Here is a 16,939-nt window from a genome sequence, read left to right on the forward strand (position 1 = left end):
CAGGGCCTTGTCTCCCAGGTTTTGGGTCAGTGGTTCGTGCTGAGGGCCATAAATTCTGTGTAGTTGAGGGGACACAGTGTCCATTTCCCTGGGGATGGCTGACCTGTCTGTTGTGTGGAAGAATACGTAGGATGCCTTAAATGGATGTCACAGCACCCTTGGCATCTCTGGATGTGGTGCAGCTGGCTGTGTCAGGCTCCATCCCACATTTCCCAAATGAGTCTAATGGCCTTTGGCTGTTGACTCACAGGATTTCAAGACACCAATCTGCCATTTGCAGGTGAGCAGGTTATGTTGGGGTCCAAAGACGCTGTACCCACATTCAGAGAAAACTTAAGGTTCCCAGGTTGGCTCTTTTAGCTATAATTCATTTACATTTTATTAAATAAATAGCTTTAGAGCACTACAAAACTGGGAGGGAGGAGGATGCAAAATGCTCGACTGCCAAAGATACACAGGTCAGTGTCCACAGATCTCCCTGGGGTGAGGGAGTGGCCTGTCAGTGTCCACAGATCTCCCTGGGGTGAGGGAGTGGCCTGTCAGTGTCCACAGATCTCCCTGGGGTGAGGGAGTGGCCAAAACTTAGCACACAAAACCACTGTGTATCAGAGCTTTGGCAGCAGGGCTGAGAGACTTGCCACGGTGTCTGCTGATGCACAGTTGGGGGCACTGATCCAAGAACCAACCCCTGGCTATACAGGACGATGACAAAACTCTAGGGCAGCTGTGTTACCTCCTTGTTCTTGTCTTTTGAAGGAGCTGAGATTAATCAAACACAGTCTACACTGTAGGTGGAATTTGTCATAAACCTCAGCACTAAGAGGATCCTGAAGCCAGAGATATCTACTTTTAAGCAGATATGCACGCCTATGCACACAGGTCCCAACTGCTTCCAGTGCTTGACCTGTGTCCTGCGCAGGCGCCGCTGGCACAGGTCTATTCTGACGAATTCTGACACTCAAGGGGACAAATCTCAAGCTCTCTCTGAATATCAGGGAGTCATTAATATGTTTTAGATATAATTTATCTCTTTTATTAAAAGAGTTTTCACATCAACCAGCTTACAGCTCAGAGGACAATCTGTATAGAGACTGGTCTGTGACCTGGGCAAAGGAAATATAGCTCCTTTATTTACTGTCACATACCCTCACTCTCTCTGTCTCTAGCCTATGCTGAAACCTCACCACCAAGTCCCTTCATCTTAATCACAACTCTGGAGGTGGCTTTGGAACATCTACGAGTGATGGACATGCCTCTGATGAGGTCATTGTGAGATCACATAACTGCTGCCATTTCATTACAGTTGATAAAGCCCCCATCCCCTTCCATAAATTCCCAGCTACAAGGAACTCAGCCGGGTGGTGCCAGTGTGTCTGGGGCAGGTGTTTGTGCCTCAATATACCCTATGATGCTTGGAAGTGGCCCATGACACAAACTACGGGTAGGTCTGAGAGATAGCCCAGTTTGCTGGAACAAGGACTCCACCCTTTCCCCAAGAAGATCCTCTACCTTCGGAGCAATCTGCTGGGGGCAGGCATCCATCTGGCCGGAAACTAGATGGGCTACTCTGTGTCTTGTGCATCCATGTCTGTAGGCCTTCCAGCGCAGCCTGCAACTCATCATTGTGGTCCTGCAGGTCCTATAAGCAGAGTAGAGATGGCCCTGCAATCCCCATGCTACACAGCAAGGCCCAAGGAGCAATGCAGCACCGCAGGGTCTGCAGGATGCCCAGTGGAAAGGAAATTCAATTCCTGACAGCAAACATGTAACATTCAAACTATAAGTTTCCAACTATGCAGTGAGTTAAACATGACAGGGATAATTCAGCTTTCTTAAATCCTACATCGCCTTCTATCACTAGAATCATAGCAGGGGCTAAATTTTTTTTTTAAGTGAAGTGAATGTGGAGGAGAAATGCAGATCACCAACACCTGACTCAACAGGAATGTGTGCAAGTCCACCACAGTGATGGGGTATGGCCAAGAAAAGCAACTCACTGGTGTCCTTCCTCCAGAGGGTTCTGCAGCTTTGACTGTCAAGGCGTTGCCATCATCTTAAAACAAAATGCCACCCAGCAGAGCAGAAAGGCCACATGGATGGCTGAGGCCCAATGAGGCACATAGAGTGGGGGCTGCAGGACAGACAGGCAATGCTGGGAGGCTGCCCTGAATCTGCACCTGGCTGCAGTGGTCTGTCTGCACAGGAGTTGAGGAAATGCACTGTAAAAAGCACACTTGGTTGCCAGGGTTTAGAGGCGAATCTCCCAAGACACAGCTCTCACTTGTAGATTTAAGGGTAAGAAGGCAAGAAGCGCCTGTCTGTGAGACTATCGTGGTGTGAAGTCTCTTGGCATGGCTCTTCTGTCTAGGTCTTTGTGATTCCCATTGATGATTAGGTGGGACTTTGCAAATAGGGCATGTCTAACACAAAACAGAGTGGACTGGTTCATTTTCGTTGCCACTTCCCTGGCCATAGGGATGTGTTATCTTAGAACAGGAACAGAGAGGAATCCCATGAACTTAAGGGACAAAGAACTACCAGTGGAGAACAAATGAGATCTCTGTCTAAAGACAAGAGGAACCAGAGGCTGTGAAACAGAAATTACTGGACAGACTGAAAGAACAAGGCAAAGTCAGAGGCTGAGGCAAGGAGACACGGGACAGAATTGAAGAGCAACACAGAGACTAAGGACTAGAGAAAGACTTAATTGAGGCGAGATGATACTGTGGACCAATGACTGTATCCTTAGTGTTTTCTGATCTTGGCTTGTAGTAACCCATTAAGTTCTCTAAAAAGCTCCCTTAATTGTGAGTATTGCCTGTGAGCTCTGTGCGACCAGTGCAATGGATTATAGAACACAGCACAAAAGTAGAATGCTGTGGAAGAAACAGTTACTATCAGAAAAGGGTAAAGAATGATGGAGGGTGGAGGCATGCCTGATCTCTATTTTGTGGCAATCGGCCTTGATTGATGGAGCTACGTAGGATTCTTCTCCTTGATGTAGCCAGAGGTCAGCTATGCACTCCATGCGGTTTACTCAGGGACCCTAGATCCCTTCGTGAAGGAATGTGAGGTGTGTGGTCACTTTCCCTTTTGTGCACCTGGGGATGGGGGACTTGGGACTCTTCAGACCTAATGAATACGGCAGCAGTGCTCCCAGGGACTATAGGAGTATGATTCTACCTGGTTTCTCCTTTAGGAAACGTACTCTGGAGGGACACTAGACATTGAACTGTGAAGAAGCCCAAACTGGCCCATCAGGCAGCCACATGGTAAGCGAGCTTTCAGACATTTCTGGTCTAGCCAGTAAGGTGTGTAGCTGAGGCCCCGGCATCATAGGGCAGAGAAGAAACATGTTTGTTATGCTATGTCTGAGTTCCTTCCCACAAAATATAAAATCTATGAGCATATTTAATTGCTATTTTAGGCCATTAAGTGTTGGCGATAATTTCTTATGGAGCCATAGTAACTGGAATAACATGTATGAGTGAGCCACAAATAGCTCATGGAAATAGGATCAAAAGGTAAAGGAATTTCCCATGAATTTTTGAAGCCCTTTTTCTGTAATTTACAAAGGTAAATTACAGTCTCTTGAGGGGAAAAGTATATTAATTTTAAGTGGGAGAGAAAAAAAAGTTCTCACAAAAATCTGTTAAGAAATGGATGGTAGAGACTTCCAGGAAGATGGCGACTGAGTAACACATAGCAGAGGAACTCCACAGAAATCTGTGCAGGAGAGTCACTAAGAGGGAAATTCCACACCACCAGGTCGCAGAAGGAGCATCAGAAAGATAAGTAGGCAGAGATCCAATAGGTTTTAAGGAGCTGGGTCTTTTGGCTTACCACAATGGAGGCCAGCTAGGGTTTGACCTTAGCCTAAGGTGACCAGACGTACCGCTTTTTAAACATTTTTTCTCGTGTCTATGGTGTTTTTAAAAAGTCCCAATTTTTGGAAAGAATGCACAACAAGTGAGGGTATATACGGTTTTCGGCTGCCATGTGGCAATTTCACCAGGATATGAGTTTTATCAGTGGTGTCCCGCTATACCAATGTTAAAATCTGGTCACCTTACCTTGGCCCGGCCACTGTCTTGGCTGGAGCCAGGATCATTTGTAGGCAACACAGGGGCTTTATCTCAACACAGCCACAGTTTGACACCATCTCAGGGCAGGGATTAAACCCCTCCAGCCCCATGGTCAAGGATCAGGTTCATTTATATTGATGCTTCAGTTTCCCTCTCTTCGCTCTATTCCCCCCTATCCCCCTGTCTCAGTGGGCTGTTTTTTTTTCCTTCTCTTTTTCTCTTCCCCTTTCTCTCACACAGCACTGCCAACATCCTGACCACTACCCTTAGCCTAGGGCATTAATGCCTGCACTCAACCCTGCTGGGCGAGCTCCTCCCTCTGCAGCATAACCGGAAGCTGGGAAAGCCGACCCACACTCCAACAGGGGATATCCTGCCCAACTTCTTCCCTGGAAAAGCCCACCTGCCGGTCCTCTGTAGTGCTTAAGACATGGCTGGAGAAATTCGGCACCCCTTCTTTGGGGGAAATCCTGCCTGTGTGCCTTGGGGAGCTCCTATCCATCCTCTGTGGGCCCACGTTACTGAGGGAGCTTCCTCCCGCCTGCTGTAGTGCCTCACAGACTAAGAAAGCTTATCAAACACTCACCAGCTTTCCACGGAGCAGTGGGAAACTCTGCCTAACCTACGCAGTGATCTACCTGATCAGGGAAATTCCGCCCACCATTCACGGTGCTCTATACCAAAGCAGGCAACCAACCAGATTTCTGTGACACTCCTGTTGCAGCGGGCACCTTTGCATGCCACCTGTGACAACCCAAGCCGTCATGGGCCACACCATCATGGATTCTTGTGAGATCACCCAGTAAAGCACCATCCTCGTGGATCCACAACAACCCAACCAGCATCTCCGGAGAGGCCCATCCAACTTGTTGACTAGGGAAAGAGTGAAGCCACAGGAGGACAAAGTGGTTGGCTAATTCCATAGTGAAATTAGCTGTAGCAGTTCGAAGAAGCTTTCCTACGAGTCTCCCAGAGAGAGCCAGTGCTCTTTGACTCCCTGAAAAATGGCACCTGGCTCCTCTAAAACAAACAGCAATCAGGCCCAATGACCTCAACAAAAAAACATGAGAAACAAACTTCAATGGCAGAGATGTCCTGAACCGAACGACATGCATAGAAGAAGCAGATATTTATCTGCCACATAAAGAATTTTTCAGAATACTTCTTGCAGTAATACAGGATATGAGAAAAACAATACAGAAAAAAGATTAAATGAAAGAGGAGATTAAGTCCATACACCAAAGGGAAATACAAGAGATCAGGGAAGAGATAACAAAAACTAGTAGCAGACACACAGACCTCGAGAATCGACTGGAGGAGGCAGATAATTGCACCAGTGACCTAGAGGACAGCCAAGGAGACTTTAAATGCGAACAAAAATCTAATAAGATCATTAGTGAAGCTGAAGAGAACCTAAAAGCTAGGTCTGATGCTATGAAGTGGAACAACATTAGAATTATTGGATTACCAGAGGAAGACACCACAAAGAAGTCAACTGCAACAGAGAGGAAATTCTTGGAGGAAAACTTCCCGAGCTTAATGAATGAAAACCTGGCAACCATTCAGGAGGCTGAAAGAACACCAGTCAGATTGAAACCCAAGAAGAAATCAAGGCACATCATACTTACTATCCAACTTTGAGGAAAAGGAGAAAATCATGAGAAGAGCTAGGGAAAAACAAGCAATCACATAGTTTCCCAAATAAGAATATGCTCAGACCTATCATGTTTCCCCCAAAGTCAGACATCCCCCCAAAATAAGACCTACTTACAGTTTTGCCTCGGGCTGAAATATAAGGCATCTCCCAAAAATAAGACCTCCCCAAAAATCAGCACCCCCGAAGCTACCGTAACTCTGGACTCTGGATCATAGTGGTGGGCACCACCACGCAGCTCACTATTGGCTGCAGCGCAGTCAGAGCAGACAGGTAGTACGAGGTCTCTTTTAATAAAACAATAAACAATAAACGTGTACCACATTCTTCTCCATGGAAAAATAAGATATCCCCTGAAAATAAGACCTAGTGCATCTTTGGGAGCAAAAATTAATATAAGACACTGTCTTATTTTCGGGGAAACAGGGTATCAGAGAACACTATGAAGAAGAGAAGAGAGTTGTTGAGTAACATTGCAAAAATTGAAGGAAAATAATGCAAACCCAAGAATACTCTACACAGCCAAATTATTGATCAAGATAGATGAAGAAGTAATTGTCTTTTAGAGAAGGAAAAACTCAAAGAATACATTAGAAGAAACCCAGCCTGGATCCTTGTCGATCCAGTATAGGCAGAAGAACAGCACTCACCAAGCATAAGTAAGAGACTGCCACAGAGAACAACCTCACCCAGAGGGAAACAAAGAGAAAACAGCCCCCAAGATAGCATTGGATTAAGGGTGAAAAGAAGTCAAGAATGAAACACACACACACACACACTACATTAAAAAGAAAGGGAGGTGGGAAAACACCCAACACAAAAGGTGTAAGATGACATCACAGAGTCCACGGATGGAAATAATACCCCTGAATATCTATGAACTAAACTCAGGCATTAAAAGACTGAGGCTAGCAGACTAGTTTAGACTAGTTTAGAAATACAACTAATCAATCTGCTGCCAACAGGAGACACATGTCAAGACTACAAACAAAACTAGGCTGAGAATCAAATGCTGGAGAAAAACATACCAAAGAAACAGCAATTAAAAAAAACCAAGGGTTGCAATCGTAATCTTGGATAAAACTGACCTCAAAGTGCAAACCATAAAAAGAGATGTGGAACACTATATATTGCTCAAGGGAACAGTAGGCAAAGAACCACTAAGCATTGTAAACATATTCCCCAAATGACAGACCTGCTGAATACGTCAAACAAATGCTTCAAAATATGAAAAAGGAAGTCACAGCCTCAACAATTATAGTAGGTGACTTCAATACACCACTCTCTGAGAAAGAAATATCACAGGGAAAGAAACTCAACAAGGAGGCCAGAGATCTAAACACTACAATTAGTCAATTTGACCTGATATATATTTACAGAGCTTTTCATGAAAATACAAAATATTTCACATTCTTTTCAAGCCCACATAGCACATATTTGAAGATAGACGACATGCTGGGGCATAAGTCAAATCTGCATAAATTTAAGCACATTGATATCATATAGACTTCTCTCACTGACCACTGTGCCATAAGGCTGGAAATCAGCAAAAGGAAGATGAATAAAACAAGGCAAACAATTGGAGGATGAATAACTCTCTACTGAAAAAGGAGTGTGTACTGGCTCAGATCATAGATGAAATTAGGAAATTTCTAGAAACCAATGAGAATGAGAATAAGACGTACCAAAACTTATGGGACACAGCAAAGGCAGTTATCAGAGGAAGTTTCATAGCAATACATGCACACCTGAGAAAGGAAGAAAGCCATATGATTGATATGCTGGCACAAAATTTACAGCAACTAGGGCTGAGTCAACAGCACAATCGTGCTAATAGCAAAAGAAAAGAAATAATAAAAATCAGGGCTGAGATTTAGGAGAGGGAAAATAAGAAAACTATGGAAAAAATTAATGCTGCTAAAAGTTGGTTCTTTGAAAAGATAAACAGAATCAACATATCGTGGGTAAACCTAACCAAAGAAAGACGGGAACAAATTTCAATAGCAAGAATGAGGGATGAAAGAGGGGACATTACAACAGACTCTAATGAATTCAAAATGACAATTAAAGAGTATTACGAAGGACTGTATTCCAATGAATTCAACAACTTGGAAGACATGGTCAAATTTTGAAAAACAATCCCTCCCTCGAATTTCCCAGAGGAACATCAAGAATGTCAATAGACCCATAGCAATAGAAGAAATAGACAAGGATATCAAGGGATTACCAACCCCAAATTCCCTGGGCCAGATGGCTTCACAGGACAATTCTACCAAGCATTTAGGGAAGAAATGACACCAATCCTACACAAAATCTTCCAGAACATAGAAAAGACGGCAACCTCTTGAAGCAAGTATAAATATGATACCCAAACAGGGCAGGAATCCTACAAGAATTGAGAACTACAGACCAATATTCTTAATGAACACAGATGCAAAAATTGTTAACAAAATACTTGCCAATAGAATACAAATGTATATAAAACGAATACCATATATACTTGAATATAAGCCGACCTGAGTATAAGCCTAGGTACCTAGTTTTTACCTGGGAAACTAGAAAAACTGATGACTTGAGTATAAGCCTAGGGTGGGAAATGCAGGATGTGAATTAACACAGAGACCAGAGGGGAGAGACGGAGCGCAGCCACGGACACATCCTGACCAGTTCAGCTGCCAGCGTAAGTGAATCACTATGGGTGCTTCTGCAAATTGGAGCCTTCCACGTCATAGGATGGCTCTGATTGGTTAGATGTGAGTAACAAACATTCAAAGCCCTGCAGTATCAGTGGGGCTTTGAATGAACAGCGGAGGAACGACAATCACCTGTGAGATATTACACCTCGTATAAGTTAAACCCCAGTTTTTCAGCACATTTTTTGTGCTGAAAAATTCAGCTTATACACGAGTATATATGGTAATTCACCATGACCAAGCAAGATTCATACCAGGGATAGTTCAACATACGAAAGACCATTAGTATCATGTGCCACATTGACATGAAAAACTCTAAGAACCACATGATAATATTGATAGATGTGGAAAAAGCATTCGACAACATCCAACACCAATTCCTTTTTAAGACACGTCAGGAGATAGGAATGGAAGGACAATTCCTCAAGACCATACAAGCTATATATGAAGAACCAACAGCCAACATGGTAGTCAATGCAGAAAAGAGGAACACAATTCCACAGAAAAAGGGTCCAGACAAGGATGCCCCTTGTCCCCACTCTTATTTAACATCGTACTGGAGGTTTTAGCTCGCAGCATAAGGCAAAGGAGAGACATCAAAGGTATTCGTCTGGGGAAGGAAGAGGTAAAACTATCGTTATATGTAGATGACATGATTTTATAAATGGAAAATCCCAAAAGATCCAAAAGGGGCAGAGTGGCAGGATACAAGATCAACAAACAGAAGTCCACTGGACTGCTATACATATCAGCTAAAATAACAGAAGAGGAGGTCAAAAAGGTGGTACCCATCACAATAGCCAAGCACAAATTAAAATATCTAGGGAAATAGCAGACTAAAAGAACAAAAGATTTATATGAGGAAAACTATGGAACACTATTACAAGAAACCAAGAGTGATTCAACAAATGGGAGAATATCCCATTTTTGTCGATCAGAAGACTCAATATAGTAAAGATGTCAGTTCTCTCCTAGGCACTATATAACTTTAATGCAATCCTGAGAGAATTACCCTCATCTTTCTTGAAAGAAATGGAAAAACTGATTACCAAATTCATATGGAGAGGGAAGAAGCCCAGAATTAGCAGAGACTCCCTAAGAAGGACACAGTGGGAGGGCTTGCTTTACCTGACTTTAGCACATATTATAATGCCATCATGGTCAAAACTGGGAGGTATTGGTATAATGACAGATACTTAGACTACTGGAAAAGAACTGAAAACCCAGAAATAAAATCATCAGCATACAGACAACTCACTTTTGATAAAGCCCCCAAAATATCAAAAGCAGGTACCCTCTTTAACAAGCGGTGTTGGAAAAAATGGATATCTACCTGCAGAAAAATGAAGCATGACCCTTATCTGACTCCATGCACAAGAATAAACTCAAGGTAAATCACAGACCTTGAGGTAAAACTGCAAACTATTAGGTCCATCAATAAGGGAACTGGGACCAATCTGAGAATTTTGGCACTGGGAATACATGGGATAGCAGAAACAGGGAAGGACACAAATGCACATGAGTCACAAATTGACATGTGGGATACACTGAAGATAAAACATCTGTGTACATCAAAATAATTCACCAAGAGAGTAATAAGAGAGCCCACGGACTGGGAAAACATCTTTAGCCTGACACATCAGACAAAGGCCTTATTACTAAAATCTACAATACTCTGCTAGTTTCCAAAGAGAAAAAAACTAATTGCCCACCGAGGAGGTGGGCAAAGGTCCTGAAGAGCAGTTCCACAAGGGTACAAATCCGAATGCAAGGAGTTGGAAACAACCCAAATTTCCACCAACAAATGATTGGATTAAAAAACAGTGGTATATACATACAATGGAGTACTACACATCACTAAAAAGCAGTGATGACAAATACTAAGAGGACGCCTGGCCCTCCCACCAGAAGAACTTATTTCAAAAGACGGCATTGAATCTGCAGCTCCAGGAGAGGGACATATCTGATGGGAGCACATGGGTGATGATGAAGGGGGAGGAGGAGAAAGTGGAGCACATCCTGGCCCACCAGGTCTTGAGGACGATTATCCCGATTAGAGCAGCCAGTTCACAGAGAGGACCACATGGCCAGCCCCACTATGAGACATGACGTCCCTCACTGACCCATAGCTCTACCGGGGACAACACTGGAGACACAGTGTGGGAACTACGCCTGATCTGATCCTGCCACACCGAGGCAAAACACTAAGGGGGTGCAACAGAATAGCAAGGGAATGGAATGGCGAGGTCCTCAGGGAATGATGAAGGTGGACTTTGGGGCTAGGGTGTGGTACCCCAATTGATTGAACTGGAAAACACTCCTAAAGGCCAACACACAATCCTTGAACTAACTACAAACTTTTCTTTCTTGTGCTTTTTTTTGTCATTGATTTATTGTTGTTGGTTGGTTGTATATTGTTCCTTGGTATTTTTATGTCTTGTTTTTGTGCATGTTATTATCTCCGCTGGTCTTTCTAAATAAGATAGGCTGGATGAACAATCTGGAGGATAAAACAACAGGACCGACAGTTCAGGAGGGACATAGGAGAGGTGGGGGAAAAGGTAGTGGTGTTAACAAACCCAGGGACAAGGGAACAAGTGATCTAAATCAGTGGTGAGGAGGGGCTGGGAGGCCTGGTAGGGCATGATCAAGGGTAATGTAACAAAGAGGATTTGCTGAAACCCTGGTCGGGACTGAGCATGATAGTGGGACAGAAGGAAAGTCAAGGGAAATAGAGGAAAGAGCTAGGAGACAAAGGGCATTTATAGAGGTTTAGATAAAGACATGTATATATGCAAATATATTTATATATGAGGATGGGTAAATAGATCTATGTGCATATATTTATACGTTTAGTATTAAGGTAGCAGAAGGACATTGGGCCTCCACTCAAGTACTCCCTTAATGCAAGAATACTTTCTTCTATTAAATTGACATTCTGTGATGCTGACCTTTTCAACGCAACTGCTGAAGACAAAGCGGGTGCATAAGCAAATGTGGTGAATAAAGCTGATGGTGCCCGGCTATCAAAAGATATAACGTCTGGGGTCTTAAAGGATTGAAGATAAACAAGTGGTCATCTAGCTCTGAAGCAACAAAGCCCACATGGAAGACGCACACCAGCTTGTGTGATCACAAGGTGCCAAAGGGATCAGTTATCAGGCATCAAAGAACAAAAAATCATAACATTTTGTGCTTGCCTCCATGATATGATCGCTGAAGACAAATGGGTGCATAAGCAAATGTGGCAAAGAAAGCTGATGGTGCCCGGATATCAAAAGGTATAGCGTCTGGTGTCTTAAAGGCAAACAAGCAGCCACTTAGCTCAGAAGCAACAAAGCCCACATGGAAGAACCACACCATCCTGTGCGATCACAAGGTGTTGAAGGGATCAGGTATCAGGCATCATCAGAACAAAAAATCTTACCATAGTGAATGAGGTGGGGGGGCGGGGTGCAGATTGGAGATCCAAAACCCATTTGTCAGTCACCGGAATCCCCTTGCAGAGGGGTGTATGGGAGGAGGCGAGCCAGTCAAGGTGTGATGTAGCAACAATGAAAAATACAACTTTCCTCTAGTTCCTAAATGCTTCATCCTCCTGCACTATCATGATCTGATTTCTACCTTGCAAGTCTGGCTAGACCAGAGGATGTACACTGGTGCAGATAGGAACCAGAAACATAGGGAATCCAGGGTGGATGATCTCTTCAGGTCCAGTGGTGAGAGTGGCACTACTAGAAGCGTAGAGGGAGAGTAGGTTGGAAGGGAGGAATCGATTTCAATGATCTGCATTTGACCTTGTTACTAGGGGGTGGACAACAGAAAAGTGGGTGAAGGGAGATGTCGGACAAGGCAAGATATGACAAAATAATAATTTATAAATTATCCAGGGTTCATGAGGGAGGGGGAAGCGGGGATGGAGGGGACAAAATGAGGACCTGATGCCAAGGGCTTAAGTGGAGAGGAAATGTTTTGAGAATGATGAGGGCAATGAATGTACAAATGTGCTCTACACAACTGATGTATGTATGAATTGTGATAAGAGTTGTGTGAACTCCTAATAAAACAATTAGGCCTCCACTTACTCAATGCAAGAACACTTTGTTCTATTAAATTGGCATTCCAGGATGCATACATTCCCGACATGATTGCTGAAGAAAAATGTGTGCATAAGCAAATGTGGTGAAGAAGGCTGATGGTACGTGGCTATCAAAGCGTCTGGGATCTTAAAGCGTTGAAGATAAACAAGCGGCCATCTAGCTGAGAAGCATCAAAGCCAACATGGAAGAAGCACACAGCCTGTCTGACCACAAGGTGCAGAAGGGACTGGTTATCAGACATGAAAGAACTAAAAATCATATCAATGGGTGCCCACCTCCCTGATACGATCAATGAAGACAAACGTGTGTGTAAGCAAATGTAGTGAAGAAAAGTGATGGTGCCCAGCTATCAAAAGATATAGCGTCTGTGTTCTTAAAGGTTCTAAGATAAACAAGTGGCCATCTAGCTCAAAAGCAATAAAGCCCACATGGAAGAAACACACCAGCCTGTGTGACCACGAGCTGTCGAAGGGATCAGGTTTCAAGCATCAAGGAACAAAAGATCATATCATTGAAAATGTGGGTGAGTGCAGAGTGGAGACTCAAAGCCCATTGGTAGCCAATCGGACACCCCTTAGTGAAGGGTTGTGGGGAAGAGATGAACCAGTCAGAGTGCAGGGTAGCAGCGATGAAACATATAACTTTCCTCTAGTTCTTAAATACTTCCTCTCCTCCACTATCATGATCCCAATTCTACCTTACAAATCTGGCTAGACCAGAGGATGTACATTGGTACAGATAGCAACTGGAAACACAGGGAATCCAGGACAGATGACTCATTCAGGACCAGTGGTGAGAGTGGCGATGCCTGGAGGATGGAGAGAATGTGGGGTGGATAGGGGGAACTGATTACAAGAATCTACATATAGTCTCCTCCCTGGGGGAGGGACAGTTGAGAAGAAGGCGGTTGGAGACATCGGACAGTGTAGTATATGACAAAATAATCATAATTTATTAATGATGAAGGGTTCATGAGGTAGGGGACAGTGGGGAGGGAGGGGGAAAATAAGCAGCAGATATTAAGGGCTCAAATAGAAGGCAAATGTTTGGAGGATGATGATGGCAACAAATGTACATATGTTCTTGACACAATGGATCAAGAACATATTGTGATAAGAATTCTATGAGCCCCCAATAAAATGATTAAAAAATAAGAAAAAAAGTAGTGATGAATGCATGAAGCACATTGGAAAGAATTGGAGGAAATTATACTAAGCGAAGTAAGCCAAGCAGAAAATGAGAAGTACTATATGAGTCTGATGAGGAAAGCTTAAAAAAAAAAAGTGCAAAACGGGCTTAGGGAAAAAACTATTGTATATAAACATTCCTGGGTTCAGGTTCAGGGAGTATGGCAGGGACTAGACCAAATCCAGGAATACATATGGTAGACAACTAAAAAGGAAGGGGAAAGAGAGAAAAAACAAAAACAAATGAGTAGTTGGGGAACAGGGCACTAACTCCCCCAAGGGGAGTGTATTATTCATATCTTCTCAGGGAAAGAGGGACCAGACTACAAAGCGGTGCTCTAAGATGTGAATGCAACATACTGGCATGAAGCAGGGAACCAGTAGAGGGGTCTGAGAGACAGGCCCCAATCCCAACTATGTGGACAACCACCCCTGCCCCCTGAAGAATTTACCTTAGGGGCAGCACTGAAGCTACAGCTCAGGGAGAGGGACATGTCTGATCAGAGCACACAGGAGCAAATGAGGGGGGAGGAAGAGAGAGTGGAGCACATCCTGGCCCACCAAGACTTGAAGATGATATCCCTGCTCAGAGCAGCCAATAGCTAGAGAGGGCCATATGGTCAACCCCACTATGAGACATGACATCCCTCACTGGCCCATAGCCCTATAGGGGACAACACTGGATACACAGTGAGGGAATTATGCCTGATCAGACCCCACCACACCGAGGCAAAACACTAAAGGCGTGCAACAGAACAGCAAGGGGAGCAGAGCAAGGACGTCTCGAGGGAATACCAAAAATAGACTTTGGGGCCATGGTGTGGCACTCCATCAGACTCCACCAGAAAACACTCCTAAATGTCAATAGACCTTGAACTATTTTCTTTTTTGTTGCTTTGTTTTGCTCTGTCTTGGTTTGTGCATAGTATTATCTCTGCAGGTCTGTCTAGATAAAAGAGTCTGGATAAACAATCTGGAGGAGAAAACAACAGGACCGAAGGTTCCAGGGGACATAGTAGAGGGAGAGGTGGGGGAAAGGAAGTGGTGTTAATAAATCCCAGGGACAATGGAATAACAAGTGATCCAAAATCAGTGATGAGGAGGGTGTAAAAGGCATGGTAGGGCTCGTTCAAGGGTAATGTAACTGAGAGGAATTACTGAAACCCAAATGAAGGCTGAGCATGATAGTGGGACAAGATAAAAGTAAAAGGAAATAGAGGAAAGAACTAGAAGGCAAAGGACATTTATAGAGGTCTAAATACAGGCATGTACATATGCAAACATATTTATATATGACAATGGGGAAATAATCAATCTATGTGCATATATTTATAGTATTAACGTAGCAGATGGACATTGGGCCTCTACTCAAGTACTCCCTCAATGCAAGAACACTTGTTCTATTAAACTGGCATTCCATAAGGCTCACCTTCCCAACACGATCGCTGAAGACAGCACAGGTGCGTAAGCAAATGTGGTGAAGAAAGCTGGTAGTGCCTGGCTATCAAAAGATATAGCACCTAGGGTCTTAATGGCTTAAAAATAAAGAGGCCATTTAGCTGAGAAGCAATAAATCCCACATGGAAGAAGCACACTACCCTGTGTGATCATGAGATGTTGATGGGTTCAGGTATCAGGCATCAAAGAACAAAAATATTATTATCACTGTGAATGAGGGGCAGTGCAGAGTGGGGATCCAAAGCCCATCTGTAGGCAAGTGGAGATCCCCTCACAGAAGGGTCGCAGGGAGGAGATGAGCAAGTCAAGGTGCTGTGTAGCAATGATGAAACATACAACTTTACTCTAGTTTCAATGCTTCCTCCTCCCCACTATCATCATCCCAATTCTACCTTACAAATCCAGCTAGACCAAAGGATGTATACTGGTACACACAGGAACTGGAAACAGAGGCAATCCAGGACAGATGACCCTCTCAGGACCAGTGGTGAGAGCGGCGAAACAGGGAGGGTGGAGGGACGGAGGGGTAGAAAGCAGGAACTGATCACAAGGATCTACATGTAACCACCCCCTGGGGGACAGACAACAGAAATGTGGGTGAAGGAAGATGCTGGACAGTGTAAGACATGGCAAAATAATGATAATTTATAAATTTATCAAGGATTCATGAGGGAGAAGGGTTAGGAGGGAGGGGAAAAAGGAGGAGCTGATACCAAGGGCTCAAGCAGAAAGAAATATTTTGAGAATGATGATGGCAAGAAATGTACAAATGTGCTTGACACAATGGATGTACGTATGGATTGTGATAAATGTTGTACGAGCCCTCAGTAAAATGATTAAAAAATAAAAAGCAATGGATGGTAATTAAAATAGGAAAAATCCCACAAAGAATGGTGTCTTGCTAGGCACCCGGTTGAGTAGTACTGCCAATCCCATGGGTGTCAGGGTAGAACTGTGCTTCACAGGGTTTTCGATGGTGATTTTTCAGAAGTAGATCACCAGGTCTTTCTTTCAATATCCCTTTCAATGTGGGTGGACTCAAACTGCCAGCCTCGCAGTCGGCAGTGGGATGCGTCAACTGTGTGCACTTGCAGCTCATTTCCCTTTCCACTGGGCAGCACGGATCTTGGAAGCAGCATCCACAGTCATATTTATCTGGTGGCCTGCTTCTTGTGTGGTTCTTCTTATATTCCAAATAGGTATTCTGAAAATGTCCACTGCTGATAACAAGTTGATTCTGACTCACAACGACCATATAGGGCAGAGAACTACTTCTTTCGGTTTTTGAGGTGGAAAATCTTTACAGGAACAGACGGCTTCATCTCGCTCCCACAGACTGGCTGATGGGTTTGAACGACTGACCTAGATTTTAACAGCACCCAAACATAGCCACTAAGTACCACTAGGACTCCTTTAGACACATCCCTACCACTCAGCAGTGTGAGAAAGCTGATGCCTGATATACAACGAGTCGAAGTCTCTCTGTCTTGAGATTTAGTAACACAAAACCTAGGAGCATAGTCCATTACAACTGGTAGAGATGTGTGGAGCCTGAGCTGGAGCAGCAGGGCCTTAGCACGTCTACTTGGTGGCTCTCTGGAAGGATGGAAGTCAGACTACTGTTTTTAAGTTATCACTTGCTTAAGTGGGTGGCTGTGGATGTTGAAGGTGATAAGGAATCTGGGGAAAGTCTTGTGAAGTAGCAAGTCCACTAAGGTCTATCACAGCATTAAGAACAAAGGACTCTGGGTTTCTTACAGAG

General features: G+C 43.9%; 1 pseudogene; it reads right to left on the minus strand.

The window, feature by feature from the left end:
- LOC142436269 (ninein-like protein) overlaps positions 1–16,939 on the minus strand; it is an 88,891-nt pseudogene that overhangs the window by 21,457 nt on the left and 50,495 nt on the right.

Source organism: Tenrec ecaudatus, unplaced genomic scaffold, assembly GCF_050624435.1.
Source record: "Tenrec ecaudatus isolate mTenEca1 unplaced genomic scaffold, mTenEca1.hap1 Scaffold_189, whole genome shotgun sequence".
Lineage (NCBI taxonomy): Eukaryota > Metazoa > Chordata > Mammalia > Afrosoricida > Tenrecidae > Tenrec > Tenrec ecaudatus.